The sequence below is a fragment of the Drosophila gunungcola genome, unplaced genomic scaffold (assembly GCF_025200985.1).
Source record: "Drosophila gunungcola strain Sukarami unplaced genomic scaffold, Dgunungcola_SK_2 000120F, whole genome shotgun sequence".
Taxonomy (NCBI): domain Eukaryota; kingdom Metazoa; phylum Arthropoda; class Insecta; order Diptera; family Drosophilidae; genus Drosophila; species Drosophila gunungcola.
This window is the reverse complement of record NW_026453281.1, coordinates 166485-186144: the sequence shown is the minus strand read 5'-3', so window position 1 is coordinate 186144 and position 19660 is coordinate 166485. Positions and strand designations below refer to the sequence as shown.

Here is a 19660-nt window from a genome sequence, read left to right as displayed (position 1 = left end):
TTGGTTTCACAGGCGGTGTTAGAAATAGTATTATAACAAAGTACTCCATGCATGTTTTTCTTATATTAATGACCTAATCATAATATCTTATAACGTAGTAACGTATTCTTGGAATCAATTTTTTTCTGAGCTCATTTTATTCATTATAACTTATCTTTAATGAATTATTTGCTTGTGAGACTTTAGCAAGCGGTGTTAAGGATTCATTTAGACTGGATTTGGATCCAGCATATGATAATTTTAGGGGGATCAATCCCCCCCTTGGGTCTGAGAATTATAGGATGATATAATCTCAAAATTGAAAAAGAAAAACATTTTTACGCGATGACTGTGCAGTACAGCATATTAAAGTTTCGAATGAACGAGTTATGTTCCATACTGTTGACTTCTTGTCAACCGACAAATTCTTCCTGGAATCTTTTAGCTTGCCACCGGTCGCTGCGTTTCCCAGGATTTACGTAGTTTTGGCGTCTGCCTGCCGGTTTGTTGTTCATCAGGAGGGTTCGTGGGAAATATGATAACTCCAGCGCTTCTAACGGACCGATCAATCACGCGGCCCCAAACGATTCCTCAGTCAGTCACAGTGCCTCTCAGTTTACTGCGTGCTGCGGCGCTGCATCAGCTGCATATGCATATGCATTTCGTTTATATTCTTTAAAAATGAAGCGATTTTTAGTACCTGTAAAACCATTTTGCAAACCTCCAAAAACTGAAGACAATGAAGAAGCGCAATCATCTGTCGAAACAGCCGTGAAAAAACCTCGGTATGCTGCATCGGGTAGTGAAAATACGGGCGATCAAAGCTCATGTAGTGAAGGCAATAAAAACGTTAAACAACATAATCCTCATCCGCCTTATCGGAACGTAAATAAACACGACTTCGGAAATTTTATTTGCATCAGACTTAGTGAATCTCAGAGGCTGGACTTATTAACAAATGCTTGGGTTCCGCCGAAAAGTTACTTTTTTCCATTGCTGCAAAAATTCGAAACTCGAAAATTAAAATTTTGTTACAAATGGTTTGATGAATTTTCCTGGCTTGCTTACTCAGAATTGCATCATGGTGCATTTTGTGATCCTTGCGTAAGCGGTGGCAAAGGGTCACAACCTTTAGGTCATTTGGTGAAAGTGAAATTCGATAATTGGAAGAAAGCAAAAGAGGTGTGTACCATAATTATCATCCGAGCCAGAAATCGAACCCGGGACCCCTCAATTTCGAGTCGAGTGCTCTAACCAACTGAGCTACTTCGGAATCCTAATTTGCTCGCTGAAAACCTCCAATTTATGTTTAAAGTTACTTTTTGTCTAACTAGAGATCGACATTATCAGGAATTTGTTTATCCGTCAAAAAACCTTTGACGTTCAATAAATTGAGTGGAAATATTGAAAAAATGAATTTATCTTGAAATTGAATTTTCACCCACTGAAAAATCATAATTTTTGAATTTTATTTAATGACTTCTAAAATAAACTTACAAAAAAACAGGATATTATTCTGAGTCATATCCCCCCCCATATCAAAAAGCTATCTACGCCACTGCTTGACGACATAGTAATGAATTGATCTCCATGTTGATTCACAGCTATAATTGGATATTCAATATCAACGGAAATCATTTTATTGTTGATGATTACCGGTATTGGAATCAAGTTATATATTTCAAATAACTGTGTTGATAACAAAGAAAGTGTTACCTTAAAGATTTCATAATCCTTGACCACTTTTGCTTATATAGTTGAAATACATCTTCGGTGTTGTTATACCATTAAACGCAATATACCATTGAACGGCTTTGAGAGAATCTAGACAAGCATTAGCTATATCCTCCATTTGCTGAGTCATTAATTTTATCTTTTTGTCAATAACACCTTAATCTCGTTTTATAATGTTTATTGTAGAATCAATTATTGAAGTTTGATTCTTAACTAATTCTAAAATGTAATCTTCATTCAATTTTACCTTTGAATAGTCAATGACATCCTTTTGGCATATTCTGCGTCTAATACGCCAAATAAAATGTTGGCAATACTTCCAACATCCTTCAATACTTCAATACATCCAAGGGAGAACGACGCGTTCCTGACACGTGGAGTAAATAATTTTCAGTTTTTTTTTCTTCATAAACTTGTTGAAAATGATGGTATACAACAGCAAATGCTTGGACAGGTTGTATATGTGAACACATTTGACCATCCTTAATTGTACCCCTGTAAAATGTCTTTACATCTTCTAGGTACGGCTTTAAATCATAATAAGCTGTGATTGTCCAGTCTGCAGTTGCTAGTCGAGTAGATCCAATTTTTTCATTATAAATTCCTGGCCTTAAATTAAACCTGGTTATGTTAATCGGACCTGCAGCAGCTAATGGTAATAGCAACAGCAAGATTAATAGCGGCATCGATAGCATTGGTAGGAATGGGCTCTTCCGCCTTTTTGGTTCTTGATCTTCTTTGGTCTCTTCTTCTGCATTTTCTCCTTTCCTATCCTTGCGTTTTTTTCCTGGATCTTCTTGACGGAATAGTGGAGCCAGCTTATGAATTGCTCTTTTAAAGTTTTTACGTCTGCAACTCGCACACACCCATCTTAAACTGGATAAATTTTAACTATTCGCCCAATAGGCCATTGCAGCATAGGTACATTGTCTTCCTTGACAATAGACATCATTCCTTCTCTTACATTTTAAGGGGCCTGTTTCCATTGCGTCCAGAATGTGTGCTTGTGTCGCGGCACCAGTTCCCTTTGTTCAGGTAGCTATTTTATTCGAAGTGGTTCTGGGTCTGGCTGAGTGACTAGTGCTCCTCCAATCAGTAAATGACCTGGTGTTAGGAGGATCTGCTGTGAGTGGACTGTTTCCTATAACTCTTTTTATTGGCTGCTGGCGCCAACGAAATATGTCACATTGTCGCATTGACACTATAAATCGTTGTAATGCTCCAAGGAATGCAGCAATCGTTAAATCTCCCACAAGTTCCAGATGGACAGCCTTTGTGGGAAAATGTATGCCTTTTCAGGTCGCTTGTCTTGGACCTTGTGGTGTATCCAGAAGGGTCCGCAATAATCGACTCCGATATTAAAAATGTGTATTTGTGAGACCTATGCTCAGGATGTTTTCCCATTATTTTTTTTTGTGGTTAAGTTGCCGTAACACCCGTAAGTGACATGGAGAAATTTGGCCGCCCTCGCGTACGTGGAAATCGCCAAGCTATTGCTTTGGTTACTGGTTGTTTATTCAGATGCTTATCTTAATTTTTTCGAGAGTTTGTTGTTTCGTGTTTAAAGAAATGGTATATGTCGTGGTATTTTTTCAGTGTTGGGAAATTTTGTCTAGCAGAATTGTTTTTGGAACAGCTGAATATGATGTGCGAAGAGTTATCGAAATCGTTGCAACTGTCACATCTGTTATTGTTTACTACGTGCATTTTGTTTAAAGTAAAATTGTCAAAAGCGTTACAGCTCATTAATCTGTTTATGATTTTTATACCCGAAGGCCTGAGGTTGCAGTTTAAGTTGATAAACCAAGGTTTGCTTAGCATGGTTGGGTAGAGTTCCCAGTAACCCCGCTGTTTACCACCAGCGAATTCTGCGTACTCCTTGTCCCAGTCCTCCTGTATAAATCTGTGTATTTCGGACGTTTCTAACAATGGGAGTGAGTTTGAAAATGTGATACTGTTGTCGTACAATACCCCTTAAAGTATTTTGACCATAGTCCATATTTTCTTCGCGAAGTTTATGTATCAGCATTTTGACGATCTCGTCATTATATGGTATTAAGTAGGGATTCATTGTTTCATTTTCCACCCTTGTTCCTACTCTAATGAAAGAGTTTTCATTCAAATAAAGATGAAGAGAAGCGACTTTGCTGCTATTGGGTAATGGTCGTTCGGGATGACGTCGAAGGTGATTAAATTCATTTGTGAAGTCAGCCTGTTGCATACAGCGTATAATTATCCTAATAGCTTGTTCCAATTCGTCAAACTCCAGTAGCTCAGTTTTTTTTTTTATTTTAACGATAACAAAACCGCAACATGTATGTAATAATAAACGAGTTTCCATGTTTAATTCGATATATTTCTTCTCCTAGTGAACATGTTGTCAATGTAACAATTTTAATTTCCGTTTCAAAGAAATATTGTTATCCTTTGGAGTTTTAAATAGAGCTGGCCATTTCTCTTCAGATCCATTAAGAAACAATGGTCCGTATAATAACAATGTATGAGGGCTTAATTGAAATGCTGGTATCCCCCTTGATAATACATCTGCGGCGTTGAGATTTGATGACACATGTCTCCATTGGTTCGTACAGGTTGTATCTTGTATTTTCAACAACCTATTTGCAACGAATGTATGGAAATTCGATGCTTTCGCATCTATCAACATAACACGATTGTGGAATCTGTCCAGTAGTGACATATTATAGGTTCTGATTGTAAGTTTAGACCCTTTTTCACCTTTTCAGCAAGCTCTGCACCTAACACAGCTGCACAAACGCGGTAGGCTTTCCTTTTTAAGATGTGCTACTTTAGTCTGTTCCTATATATGGCTCTTATATAAGCAACAGCACCAAACGTTTTTTCAAAAGCATCAAAAAATATATGTAGTTCTTGCTTATGAGGAATTTGTCCATTGTATGTGTCGTGGAATAGTCATTTTGTTTAAACAAAGCAAGTCCTGTCTGAAGGCCTCCCACCTTTTCTTTAAGGAAACTGAAATCTCTGTGTCCCAATCTAGTTTAAGGACTGAAAGATCTTGTAGAAAGACATTTGCTTCGATTATGATTGGATCTTCCTGCCTCATTTATGCTCTCCATGCCTAGGCTAGCTATGAGCTGTTCGGCGTCTTGGACTTGCAACTTGCCGCTTGTGCCTGGTTTGTCGCTTAGTTTTTCTCCAGCTCAGCCCAAATTTCTGAAAGGGCTTTTCGCATATCGTCCGACCTGCCATCCAGGATGATGCCAAGCTTGGGTGCCTCCTTTGAGAGGAGATAGATCCAATTTTTCCCCATTTCTGTTTGATGCAGTACTTCACTGTCAGGACAATCACGTTGGGCGCCAGATGTAGCGAACTGATTTTCTTTGTTCATCCTCTCGCTACGAATGTCGTTCGGCTAGCTCAGAAGATGTAAGTGTTCGTCACACCAAAATTTATATAAACGTGACCGCTTTATTGAACTTTTATTCGTCGACTTGACCCTCGGCCGGGAGTTTTTTAATGACAATGTTGAAATATTCTCCGCCATCGGCTCCTTCCCACGTTGAACGTGTCGCCGGGTTGTGATACCTGCGCAGTGGTGTCTCCCTCGCCGGTGTCGCTCGCTATGCTTTCTGTCGGCGGGATTACAGGGCTTAGGAATGCGTCACCGTTCCCAGACTAGGGTGAACAGGCACTGTGCTCAGCCCCCTGTCCCTTGCTCTGTCCCGGCCGGTCGCTCCGGAAGCCGCCAACGCAGTCCCTGGGTCAAACGCCAGGTTCTAGACGACCGCTTCCACCCTACCCTCTCTGCCACAGACTTCAGAATTTGACGTATTCATATTCTTCGTCCTGGGTATCCTCGTTGTCCTCGCTCTGCCTCCGGATGTCTCGATTAGCTCCGCTCCTTGTAGGCGTAGCGCTCACAATTCGTTAAGCTGCCGTTCTGGGACTCTGCTGTGCTCTCAACGCATACGCCTGGTGTTCAGGGCACCACTCTCTCTCCGAGTTCCGAGCCCGTCTGGAGGAGCAGGGGGCGGTGATGAAACGAGTTTGCGTTCATACCGCCCAGAGCACCGCACTTCGGCGGACTATGGGAGGCATGTGTGACTTCGGACGATTGGCCAAGACCTCTTGACCGCGGAGGAGCTCGGAACTCTCCTCACCACCGTGGAGGCCGTGCTCAATTCCAGGTTTCTCGGAGCTCTAAGCAGCGACCCGAACGACGGCGAAGCCCTGACCCCCTGATATCTGCTCATCGGCCCTCTTCTGGCCCCACCATCAGCGGCGCTCCCGGACCACATCAGCCTGACCTGCTTGCGACGATGGCGAGGTGTCTCGTCTCTCAGGCACAGGTTTTGGCAGCAATGGTCCCGGGAGTACATCTCCAGCCTCCAGCAGCGGTCCAAGTGGCACCAGGGGGAGCCCAGCCTCGTCGTGGGAGCGCTCTTCGTCGTCGCAGAAGACAACCTTCCGCCCCAGTAGAAGAGGATAGGCTGAGTGGTAGCGGTGCACGCCGGCGCCGATAGCAAGGTTCGCGTGGCGGACGTCATGACGCAGGAGGGGGAGCAGTCCACCGACTGGCCCTGTTGCCCGTTCTGTGCTGAAGGACGTCGTCCCTTCAGAGGGGCGGTGTTTGCTCACTTGGCGCTTGTATTTGAAGTCACTAGTTCTAGGGCGAGAGCGGGAGCCAATAAAGCTTTCGTCCGTTCGCTCTTGCGAACTCGCCCCGTCTCTCGCCACCTTAGCATAAGTTAGTTTCTAAGAGAAATTATTGAAATATTAAATTTAAATTTATTTATCATAACCACTCCCTTTCGTCGTCGTACTTTCGCAAAAGTTTTTACACAAATTATCGCCAAATAAATCGTCTCGAACCTACTGCAGTCACAAGTTACGCGTTACTTAATACAAAAGAGTATTAGATTTTCATGGTGACCCCGACGTGATCGCATTGATTTTCGGTGAAAAACTATAACAATTACCAACAATCACACAAAACCAATTTATTCGTGTCGGTTCGGCCAAAATATTAAATTCAGAAATAAATTTCGTCGCTGGACATTTTCTGCCGTTCCTTGGTTGTTGCCTAAGACGTTTCTTCCGCCGCTGCAACTTCAATTGCTACATTTTCTGCTGCCGCCAAATGGATGTAAAAAAGGAAGTTGCAATTATCGAGTCGGCCAACCAGGTATAGAGTGCTTAAATTTGAAAGTTAATCTGTGGCGTTTTGTCAATTGTGTTTTGGCCCATCTTTCAAAAAATCCGGCAGAATGTCCCTGCAACCGGTGTCGCAAGACACTTTGAGGACAGATCCCTCGACGGGGACAGACCCCAGGCGGAAGCGCACCTAGGACTCCACCAGCAGCTCAGGCGAGAGGACCTGCGCCGCGGGCATTCCCAGCCAGAGAGCGTGGTGTGCCAGCAGGAGTTACCCTGCCGGCGGCCAGCCTGACCGCGGAGGAACTATCCGGGCTCCAGGAATCGGTCATGGACGAGATGCTCACGTCAGCGTGGTCGTTTTCAGGGGAATCCACTTCACGGTGGGTTACCTGATTATCGACTGCCTGGATGAAGGCTCAGCTGGGTGGCTTAAGGTTGCCGTACCTCAGCTGCGGACGTGGAAGGGAGTACCCCTAGAAACCCGCACGGGAGCAGACATCCCGGCAGCTTACGACGCCACGTTGTTCTGCCCGAGGAGCTCAGACCGAACCAATGAGGAGATACTAGCCTTCATGGGTCATCTCCAGGAAGAACGACGTAGCTGGTGCACTCCTGGTCGTAGGGATGGACCAGACCGGAAGGGATGAGATAGTGGAGCGTGACCACAAGCTCAACGTCCGGTTTGGCCACGTCACCGTGAGCGGTCTGAAAAAGACTAAGAGGATACCCTCCAACCCCTGAACGTGGAGCCGAAGTTGCAGAGTGGGGAGCAGGATGGACAATCCATCACCAGCATGGACATTGGGTACGACCAAGGAGATGGACACCCTATATCATCCCAAGATCTGGCCCAGGAGTTCCTCCTGGACGACAGCTGCGAAGAAGCCGAGGTTACCGTGATAGACGGTGGTGGAGAGACTTGCTCTCTCTCTTCACCAGACATCACGGAGCACCAAACCTCGGAGTGATGGCTGCAACAAGCAGCACTCGGCTAGCCCAGGTAAACATCCATCGGACCAAAGCAGCATCTGCTGTCTTGGCGAGGATGTTTACCTCCCAACACCTCGGGCTAGCCCTTGTACAGGAGCCATGGTGGCACCATGGAATTAAAGGCCTGTACACGAAAGACACTAAGGTAATATGCGTTCCAGGAGGATTACCTCCCAGATCATGCATCGTTATAAGGAAAGATATCAATTATAGTATCTTTTCAGAGTTCATGAGCAGAGACTGCGTCGCCGCAGCCATCAACGGCACAGGAGCTGCACCAAAGCTAGCAGTGGCCTCCGCCTACTTTGCCGGGGAGGAGGCCTGTCCACCGCCAGGAATAACCGGACTCGTGGACCACTGCCGGACAAACAAGATCCCCCTCATCATCAGGTGCTAGACATAACTCTAGCAACCAATTCATTTAAACCCCACATTAGGAACTGGCATGTGTCACCAGAAGAATCCATGTCCGACCTCAGGACAATTTTGTTTGAGGTAGCCTGAAAATTTAATACTATTTTGTATTAACAACGCGAAAACTTGTGAACGCAGTAGTTCGAGACGATTTTAATTGCGAAACTTGTGAAAACTATGTCGAAAGCGCGACGAAAAGGAGTGGCTACGATGACGTTCGATGGATCACTAACAATTATATTTCAATATTTCTCTTAGAACCTAACTTATGCTACGGTGGCATGAGACGGGGCGAATTCGCAAGAGCGAACAGACGAAAGCTTTATTGGCTCCCGCTCTCGCCCTACAACTAGTGATTTAAATACAAGCGCTGAGTGCGCAAACACCGCGCCCTCTGAAGGGACGACGTCCTTCAGCCCAGAACAGGCAACAGGGCCAGTCGGTGGACAGCTCGGCGCCGGCGTGCACCGCTACCACTCGTCCGATCCTCCACTGCTGGGGCGGAAGATTGTCTTCTGCGACGACGACGAGCGCTCCCACGACGAGGTTGGGCTCCCCTGGTGCCACTTGGACCGCTGCTGGAGGCTGGAGATGTACTCCCGGGACCATCGCTGCCAAAACCTGTGCCTGAGAGACGAGACACCTCGCCATCGTCGCAAGCAGGTCAGGCTGATCTGGTCCGGGAGCGCCGCTGATGGTGGGGCCAGAAGAGGGCCGCCGATGAGCAGATGCCCGGGGGTCAGGGCCTCGCCGTCGTTCGGGTCGCTGCTTAGAGCTCCGAGAAACCTGGAATTGAGCACGGCCTCCACGGTGGTGAGGAGAGTTCCGAGCTCCTCCGCGGTCAAGAGGTCTTGGCCAATCGTCCGAAGTCACACATGCCTCCCATAGTCCGCCGAAGTGCGGTGCTCTGGGCGGTATGAAAGCAAACTCGCATCCTTTTTTTATGCGAATGTTTCGATACCGCCCCCCTGCTCCTCCAGACGGGCTCGGAACTCTCTCATGTGGCGATCTGCGCCGTCGAAATTGGTGGCGTTGTCGCACCACACCTTCTCCGGATTCCCGCGACGACTCACGAACCTTTGAAATGCCAACAAGAAAGCATCAGTGGTTAGGTCAGACACTAATTCTAAGTGGACCGCTTTGGACGCAAAACAGACGAACAAGGCCACGTACGACTTGTACGGTGGCTTACCACGGATACGATACGTTGTGCTGAAGGGACCACAAAAATCAACGCCACAAATATTGAACGGGCGGAGAGCTCGAAGTCTATCTGCTGGCAAGTTTCCCATAATTTGCGTCAAGAGTTGCGGCTTACAGCGAGAGCAGCGCATGCACGACCGAACTGTTCGTCGGCAGACTTCTTGAGCATTAACTAGCCAGATTTTCTCGCGCAGACGACTTACGAGAGCTCGTGGGCCAGCGTGACAGTTCGTAACGTGCAGGTATGACACATAGGATCTGACGAACTGTGAGCTTTTAGACAGCAACAACGGGATTTTGGCTTCGTACGGGATAGGAGCATTCAATAACCGACCCCCAACTCGTAGCAATGTCGAGGAGCACCAATGTAATTTATTTTCCTGAAGAAAAGGGTTTAACTTTTGAATATTCGTTGCTACCGGTTTATTTTTCCGAATTTTACTTATGTCGTCCCTGAATTCGTGAAATTGGATAACTTCGACAATTTTATCAAAAGCGAAATTCAGTTCTCTTGGCGAAATACTTTTTCAAAGGGCTTCGACACCTTTCTGCACCTTTGAATAAAACGAAAAACCCACACGAAAACTCTCAGGAGCTTCAGGTGCGACGAAAAGGACTCTATTTTCTGAAGCACATAATTTGGCTCTGGGCAGACTATGAGAGCTGTTGCCGATTTGCGTAGCTCCATCGATATTACATCAGCCGGCAGTTCGAAATTTTTATTTACAGGCCAATTATTTTCTGAGTCTAGCAAGAACGAAGGCCCACCGAACCAAATGGACGTTGTAAGCTCCTCTACTCCACATCCTCGGGACACTATGTCTGCTGGGTTGACTTTCGTGGGAATGTGTCTCCAAATTGCTTTCCTCCGACCACTCCTGAATTTCTGCAACCCGGTTCGAAACAAAAACCGACAACGACGAGGGATGGGTTTTAATCCAGTTCTCAATGGGAGAATTTAGCAATGGCCTGACACGATTATAGAGATCTGCTAAAATGTGAGCTGCACACAGCTCAAGGCGAGGCAAAGTTTTCGTCTCGATTTGGCAGTCAATAAAGACACTTTCAAACCTTTAGCAGTTTGAGTCCGAACGTAGATGCACGCTCCATACGCTCGCATGGAAGCGTCAGCGAAACCATGTATTTGAATCGGGACTTGTGGATCTGTGTTGACGAATCGCGATACCTTAATTTTAGGCAGCTGCAGAAGCGTCGCTTTAAACGTCCCAATCTAATTTTCGAAGCCACAGTTCCTGCAACAACATCTTTGCCTTTGTGACCAAAGGACACAAGAGGCCAAGTGGGTCGAAAAGTCGAGCAGTCACCGACAAAATATTTCGTTTTGTCGCGCGAAGATCCAGGAAAGAGTCATCCAACCGAAATTGAAAGTAATCTTTAACCGGTAACCAAACCAAGCCAAGGGTCTTGGTTACGTCTGAGTCTGCCATAAGAGGCATTCCAGCGCTATCAGATGCGGATAGCTCTGGGCAGTTTGAAAACCACTTTGCCAATTCAAAGCCTGCCTCTTGCAAGACCTGAGAAACTTCGTCTCGAAGGCTTTGCAGGTCCTTAACGCATCCGGCGCCAGTCAACAAATCGTCAACATAAAAATCATTCTGAATAACCTTTGCGGCTTTTGGATGAGTTGCTTGCGCTATCTCTCCTAGCCGCATTAAACACCGAATCGCCAAAAAGGGGGCTGGCGAAGTTCCATATGTAACGGTGTTCAACTTAAAGATTTTAAGGGACTCAGAAGGATCTCGTCTCCATACTATGAGCTGGAAGTTACGATCAGCTTCGCCCACCATCACTTGGCGATACATCTTTTTGACGTCGGCCGCAAGGGCAAACTTATGCAATCTAAGCCGAAGCAGAGTCGAGTACAGCTCCTCTTGAATAGTTGGGCCTACCATCAAGATGTCATTCAACGCTACCTGCGTAGAAGATTTTCAGGGACTCAGAAGGATCTTGTCTCCATACTTTGAGCTGGAAGTTACGATCAGCTTCGTCCACCATCACTTGGCGATACATCTTTTTGACGTCGTCCGCAAGGGCAAACTTATGCAATCTAAGCCGAAGCAGAGTCGAGTACAGCTCCTCTTGAATAGTTGGGCCTACCATCAAGATGTCATTCAACGCTACCTGCGTAGAAGTACGGCTCGATGCATCGAAAACTACTCTCAACTTAGTTTAAGTACTTTGTGGCCGTAAAACGCATTGGTGCGGAATGAAATAGTGCGGAGTATTCGGAATTTTGTCATTATTGGAGGACATGTGGCCCAGTGAAACATATTCCTCCATGAATTCAATATACATCTTCTTCAGCGAAGGGTCCTTTGACAATTTCCTTTCTAGCGACAAAAATCTACGTTTCGAAACTTCGTATGACGAACCAAGAGTATTTGGGTCAGATTTAAACGGCAAACGAACCGAAAATCTACCGGACGACAATCTTTGAGTATTTTTCTCAAAGTGTTGTTGACAGAGTTGTTGCTCAGGAGTATGGACTTTAGCCTTGGGCGGCAAGTCCTCCACAGACCAAAATTTCTGCAGGGTTGTGTCAATTGACTCCAACGCTTCCTCCTGGCAGCTGAGATGTACCATTTTTTCAGCGTTTCAGGCACATCTGCCTGACACTATCCAGCCGAGAACTGTCTTTTGTAGGATGGGGAATTCAGGCCCCTGCTTTATCTGGCCAATAGATAAAAGTTCAAAGAATGTTTCAGCGCAGATAAGCATATCTATTTTTGGGGCTTGAAGAAGAATATCTGCCAACTGAATATTTTCAGGCACCCTCCACCCGCTGGTGTTCACCGCTTGATCCGGATGATAACCAGAAATATTTTTCATAATCCAAAAATCGGACGACAATTGGCTGTTCCCTACTCGCGACTTCACAATCGTGTGTATTTTTTTTGTGGCATGGGCATTAGTTCCTCGCAAGCTCATGCACACGTCCTCTCTTGTAATTTTGAGCCTCTGAGCGAGCTAGTCGGTTACAAAGTTTATTTGTGAACCAGAGTCGAGCAACGCTTGAGCTAATACAAACTCGCCGCTTTTTGTTTGGACGCTCACAACAGCAGTTGCAAGAATGACTTGATCCGATGCATTCGCATGCAAAACATGCGAAGTGGATGGAGACTCCTGCATGAGCTTGGGCTGAGAAGGAGGTGGCAACGCGAGATTTGTGTTTGGGGCATATATATGTAGCAAAGTGTGATGTGAGGACTTGCACACTCTACATCTGTTCGATTTGCATTTTTTGACAGTGTGACCCTTTCTTAAACAGTTAATGCATAAGGGTGCTCTTTTAGCGAAATCGAATCTTTGCTGAACTGTCAGGGCTGCGAAGGAAGCGCAGTTTCCAATCTGATGTTCAGCTGAGTTGCAATACATGCATTGAACAGAGTCGTTCCTGGCAGCGACAAACGAAAAACTCCTATTTCCATTCTTCTTAGGGTTAGATTGGGTCTGCTGAAGAGTTTTGGGCTTGGAAGCCTCTTCTGCTACCATGTGTTGGTATCGCCTGTTGAGGGCCGCCTCACATTCGCTCCAAAGTGGAAGCGAAGTATAATCTAACTGTTCTTCCCATTTTCTTTTAGTTCCTGCATCGACCTTGCTCATTACCAGATGTATTAAAATGGCATTAGTAATGCGTCTATCATCCCCAATAGACAGCAAGGAGTCATACAAGGCTGTGACCGTGTCGATGAGGGTTCTCAAGGCTGTAGCTGAAGGCTGGGAAATTTTTTGCAAATTAAAAAGTGTCGATATGTTGTCAAAAAAAATAAGACAATCATTATCGTACACCCGCTTCAGGCTAGCAAGGGCTTTGGGATAATTTTCCGCAGTGACTTGGAAGGCCCTAACTGTTCCTAAAGCGTCAACAGCTAAACACGAAATTAAATGATTGAATTTTTCAATATCGTGTAAAGTGTCATCTTTGTAGGCTTATAAAATTTTTAAATTCGGAGTGTTTTCCGCTAAATGTTGGGAGAGCAACGCTCGGCAGACGGCATTGAGGCGGGCGATTTGCTGGCGGAGCGGATTTCTCGATAATATTTTGTTTGGACTTATTTAAAATTGAAATCAGCAATGACTTTGCCATTACGGCCCTCTCTTCCAACTCTTCGCGGTATAGATCTTTCGTATCTTTCACTTCTATTTGGTTTTGCAAAAGTGAAGCATTTTCAATGTGCGTATTTAGAATCTCTAATCGACACTCAAGCTCGACCGGATTTATAGATAATTTAGCCTTTTTAAGTAGCGATAAGTTCGGTTAATACTTTTCATGCAAACATCTCGTTGGTCTTTAAGCTCTTCGATATCCTTAGTTGCCATTGCGTTTATTTGTATTTATTTGGTTGGTATCGAAGAGGTGTTAAATATTTATTTTTATTAAATTATTTATTTGTTAAATAATAAAATAAAAAATCAACGAGTAATATACCGATCGCACACGGTGTAAGGGAGCTAAGTGCCGAGAGAATTACAGCGAAAAATCTAAATAGGGTTTTTATATTGTTTATAAAAACCCTGCGACAGTATATATACGCACTGTAGGGGAGCTACTGCTCAAGCTCAAGCGTACCGAAAAAACGAACAAACGTTTAGGCAGACCGAAAATTGCACTGCTGCAGCGATCGAGAACGAAAACGACAAAAGATAACTCGAAATAGCGGCAGCGGTGTCGGTGTGCGTGTGTATGTGTACGCGGCTAGCGGCTCTTCCTATGCAGATGCTAACGGAGAATGATACACTGACCGATAACTAAGGGCAACGAATATATAAGCCTGACGCCAAAATGCGCGCAAAATTATGAAAAGCGCGGAAAAATTGGAAAAGCGCGGGAAAATTCTGAAAAGCGCGGGAAGGGTTCGGACAAACTTCGGCGAAAGTTATTGCCGCTAATTTTCTGAGAGCTACACTTTTCACAATTTGCACTTTTTTCCAGCTATTTTTATTTATACCCTAAATTGGTGCTCACTACGACGAAAGTTGGGGGAATTAAGTTCGCACTAATTGGGTCGACGACGAGTATTTTATTGCTTGTTTTTTGGCCAAAGCGATTCACATATAATTCGAAATATATTATGTTTATTGTAGAATTTTGGTTGTTAGTACATGCAAATTTTTATTTCTTGGTTAGAATGCTCACTATCTACCGATTTTTACACGAATGCAAAAAGTTGAAATAATGGGCCAAAACACAATTGACAAAACGCCACAGATTAACTTTCAACTTTTGGCACTCTATACCTGGATGGCCGACTTGATAACTGCAACTTCCTTTTTGACTTCCATTTGGCGGCAGCAGCAAATTGAGCAATTAAATTTGCCGAAACGTCAGGCGCAACTTCAAGAACGGCAGAAAATTTCCAGCGACGAAATTATTGAATTTAATTTATTGCCCGAACCGACACAAATAAATTGGTTTTTGTTGGTATTGTTTATAGTTTTTCACCGAAAAAAATATTAAAACTCGCGAACTCTACTGCTGATCACGTCGGGGTCACCATGAAAATTTAATACTATTTTGTATTAACAACGCGAAAACTTGTGAACTCAGTAGTTCGAGACGATTTTAATTGCGAAACTTGTGAAAACTATGTCGAAAGCGCGACGAAAAGGAGTGGCTACGATGACGTTCGATGGATCACTAACAATTATAATTCAATAATTTCTCTTAGAACCTAACTTATGCTACGGTGGCGAGAGACGGGGCGAATTCGCAAGAGCGAACAGACGAAAGCTTTATTGGCTCCCGCTCTCGCCCTACAACTAGTGATTTAAATACAAGCGCTGAGTGCGCAAACAATACAAAAGATGTAACAATACAAAAAGATGTAACCCTTAAAGAAACCCCAGAAAAACAAACTGGGACAAATTCAGGTCAACTCTAGAGCTCAATCTTTCCAACGAACCGTCAGGATACCCTAGACATCCCTTGGAATTAGATAGAGCGATAGACAACCTGGGTCACGAAATAGTGAATGCCTTTAAAGACAGTTGTCCTCTAGGCAGACAGAAGCGGGAAACAGACGCACCATGGTGGAATGCTAGTCTTGAAAGACTACGAGTAACCACTCGGAAGCTCTTCAACAAACCAAAAAGTGATACAGGCAAAGCCTGACGCTCTACAACAAAGAGATCAGGAAAGTCAAACGGAAAAACTATAGGAACTTCTGTGAGGCAATAAGTAACGTCAACGAGGACGCGAGACTGCACAAAGCAATGGCTAAAAGTGCAACGGATAGTAATTTAGCCCTATGGAAAGGGAATAACACCTTTACCTCCACGGATCGAAAGAAATTAGAATTGCTATTTGACACGCATTTCCCGGGTAGTACTCCCACTACGGAAAACATAATGCGTGATCAACATAGAACCCCTAGGACAGTAGCTAGTGACTGGGCAGCAGCCAAGTCTATAGTTACGCCCGAGAAACTCAAATAGGCTATTGGAACCTTCCAACCATTTAAATCACCGGGATTAGACATGATCTCTCCAGATTTCTTACAGCACGGGGCAGGAACTACTCCTAACCCGCCTAAGAAGACTAATGGTGAGCAGCCTAGCCCTTGAATACATCCCAAGTGCATGGTGCAGCGCTAGGGTGGTCTTCATCCCCAAGATCGGGAAGAAAAACATCACCAGCCCAAAGTCCTTCAGACCTATCAGCTTAACTTCGTTTTGTCTTAAAACGTTGGAAAAACTGGTGGACTACAATATCAGAAGAACAGCTTTCAGAGACTGACCGCCGCAAAACACACAGCATGCATACAGAGCAGGCCGTTCAACAGACACTGCACTTTATCAACTATGTCGCACCCTAGAAGGGGCAATTGACAGCAAAGAAATAGCTATCTGTGCCTTTCTAGACATAGAGGGAGCCTTCGACAACACATCACATGATGCAGTTCGAGCTGCCCTGTCCAGAAGGAACATAGATGTTACTACGAGCAAATGGATTGGCAACCTACTTGAATCCAAGCAAGCAACATGTACACTGGGCTCGGATAGAGTGACAATTGCAACCAGCAGAGGCTGCCCGCAAGGAGGAGTACTGTCCCCTTTGCTATGGAGTCTGTTAGTAGATGAGCTTCTCAGCAAACTTGCTGGAAAAGGAATCCAATGTCAGGGATACGCCGATGACATCGTGATAATTGCCAGGGGCAAATTTGAAGCGACACTTGTCCAACTCGGACTAAAGACGACGCTAGACTGGTGCAGGGAGGTTGGACTCAACTTAAATCCTGCTAAGACAGTCATCGTTCCCTTCACAAGGAAGTACAAACTGCAGAGAATGAGACAAATCTCTTTAACCGAGAGGTTAAATATCTAGGAATCACCTTGGATAGAAAGCTGAACTTCGCTTCCCATGTCCAAAAGACTTTGAAAAATTGTTACAGAGCACTCTATACGTGACGAAAAATTGCTGGGAAATCCTGGGGAACCAGGCCTCAGATAATACGATGGCTATACTTAATGATCGTGAGACCAATCCTCACTTACGGAGCACTTGCATGGGGTAAACGAGCTAAGCTCACCAGCATGCAAAACCAGCTAGGAAAGCTGCAAAGACTTTCCTGCGTATGCATGACAGGGGCAATGAGGACCTGTCCTACAACTGCCTTAGAAATTCTGATGGAGCTAACACCACTCCACTGTGTAATTGAAATTCAACGCAAAGCTACACTCCTGAGAATAAGCACTAAGGGCACAGGTAGTGGCTGCATTCTAAATAACAGGGATGCGACTAATCTGTTAGGTGAGGTGCCAATAATACTCCACCCTAGGGATGGAATGACAGCCGAATTAATCTTCGAGTAGAACTTCACAGATTGTCTGAAGTGCACCCTATGGCTAAACGCACCATAGCATGGTACACAGATGGATCCCTGACACAACAAGGCACGAGCACGGTACATGGATGCCACCGGTAGACGCCCGCTTACCTGCCGATCTACAAAAACGAGACACATGGAGCACCCCGGCTCCCACTCATCATCTGCTCCCCGAGAAGATGCATAAATGGAATTTGCGGTTCGATGGGAGTTCGGATCCGTTGACTCTCATCGCCGCGCTCGAGGATAAGGATAAATCCAGAGGAGGTACCCCCCCCCCCCCCCCCCCCGCTATGTCCGAGATCTTGGAGGGCTCAGCGGCACGGTGGTTTCGCACGAGCCACCTACAGTCGGCCTCGTGGGGAACTTTCAGGAGGGAATTCCTCGACTTCTTCCTACCACCTCGATTTCGAGCGGTTGGAAGATGAGATACGGACCCACGTGCAGCGGAGAGGAGAGCCTTTCAAGACCTACTTGATCGAGCTCAGAACCAAGATGCAGCAAGCCGGTTATCGAGAAGAGGAAGAATTGCACCGGGCATACGAAAACATGGCTGTATATTAAACGCAGTGAATTCGTGACTTTGACACAGTTGACCCATATGGCCACGGAATATGAGATTGTCAAACAACTCGAGACGACTCAACGCGAGCTAAGAGCAACCATGGACAGCAACCAAAAAGAACCTTAACTTCGCCGATCGCCGAACCCATTCCGGAATCCGGTGAATACAACGCAGACAGGATACGTGACCCACCAGATGATCGGTCAAGAAACCTCTCGAGTGGACATACGGCGGGCTTGTAATGGCTGTTGTGAGAACGGACATCTCCAAAGGAACTGCCCCAACCCACGTCGGGATTTCTGTTGGGACTGTGGGCGACCAGGAGTTTTAACTATAGACTGTTGCCGTCGAAATGTGTCGGGAAACGGGGAACGCCTCCGCCGGAACCCGGGTGCGGCGGAGACGAACGGAGCAGCAACCCGACCCCAGTAAAGCCCCCGTTAAGGTTACACGGCGGGCTCATCACAGCAGCGATAGAAGTCGGAGGGCAACGGGTGGACGCCACCATTGATACAGGGGCATCGAGGAGTTTCGTTAGCGAAAGTTTTACTCGCCTGGACGCGAGTGCGAGACCCTCTCTTACAGCCAGTACTTATAAAGACGCGAGGCAGCCAGGAGGAAACGGTACGCCCTGTTGAGGTTGGGGCCCATTTGGGAACTGCCAGGCCAGAAGAAGCAGAGGCACCCAGTTCTATTCCTACGCGAGCTACGAACCCGAACATCGACGCCGGCGCGCCCATTAGGATGGGGACGGTAGAAAACGACGAACAGCGACAGAGCACACTATTGAGTCCGGCGCAACAAAGCTTCATCGATCGGGAACTGGCCTTGTTCGAGAAGCATGGGGTGTCTCACGTCGCCGAGCACACTATCGTCATGCGCGACGACAAGCCCGTAAAACAAAGGTATGATCCCCGGAACCCAGCGATGCAACATGTCATCGATGCCCAAGTGGACGAACTGCACCGTGACGGGGCCATCGAACCTTCCAGAAGCCCGCACAGCGCTCCCATCGTATTGATCAAGAAAAAGACTGGCGATTGGCGCATGTGTGTAGACTACCGTCAGTTAAACGCACACTCAGTGCCCGACGCCTACCCAGTCCCGAGAATCAATTACATTCTGGAGAAATTAGGTCATGCCCTTCGGGCTGCATTCTGCCAGTGCCACGTTTCAACGCTCTCTGGATAGTGTAATCGGTGTGGAGATGGAACCGGTCGCCTTCGCTTACCTAGACGATATTATTATCATAAGCGCTCATCTCTCGAAAGTTTCCCGCAGATTGCGGGCGGCGAACTTAAGGATAAATCCAAAGAAGTGTTGCTTCTTCAAGCAGAAACTCGTTTACCTCGGCCACGTCATCAGCAGCGATGGAATTCAGACTGATCCCGATCAACGGGTTAAAGGCCCCCTCTAACTTAAAGGAACTCCGTCAATGGATCGGGATGGCTTCGTGGTATCGGCGATTTGTCCCTAGTTTCGCGACTGTCGTGCAACCGATGACTGCGCTACTAAAGAAAGGACGGAAGTGGACCTGGGGACCAGAACAGCAAGCCGCCTTGGAAGAAATTAAAAGATGCCTGACTACTGCTCCCGTATTAGGCTGTCCGGATTTCGACCAGAAGTTCATTTTGCAAACAGACGCAAGTGACGCCGTCTTGGGCGTAGTTTTATCACAGGGCTCCGAAAGTCAAGAAAAGGTCATCGCATACGCTAGTCGACGACTAACCCCCGCGGAACAGAACTACACTACCACGGAGAAAGAGTGTCTGGCCATAATATGGGCAATCAG

General features: G+C 45.9%; 1 non-coding gene across 1 annotated transcript; it reads right to left on the bottom strand.

The window, feature by feature from the left end:
- Positions 1-1179: 1179 nt before the first annotated feature.
- Positions 1180-1252, bottom strand: Trnas-cga (transfer RNA serine (anticodon CGA)). The gene has a single exon. It is a non-coding gene; the product is annotated as a tRNA-Ser (tRNA).
- Between the last annotated feature and the right edge of the window lie 18408 nt (positions 1253-19660).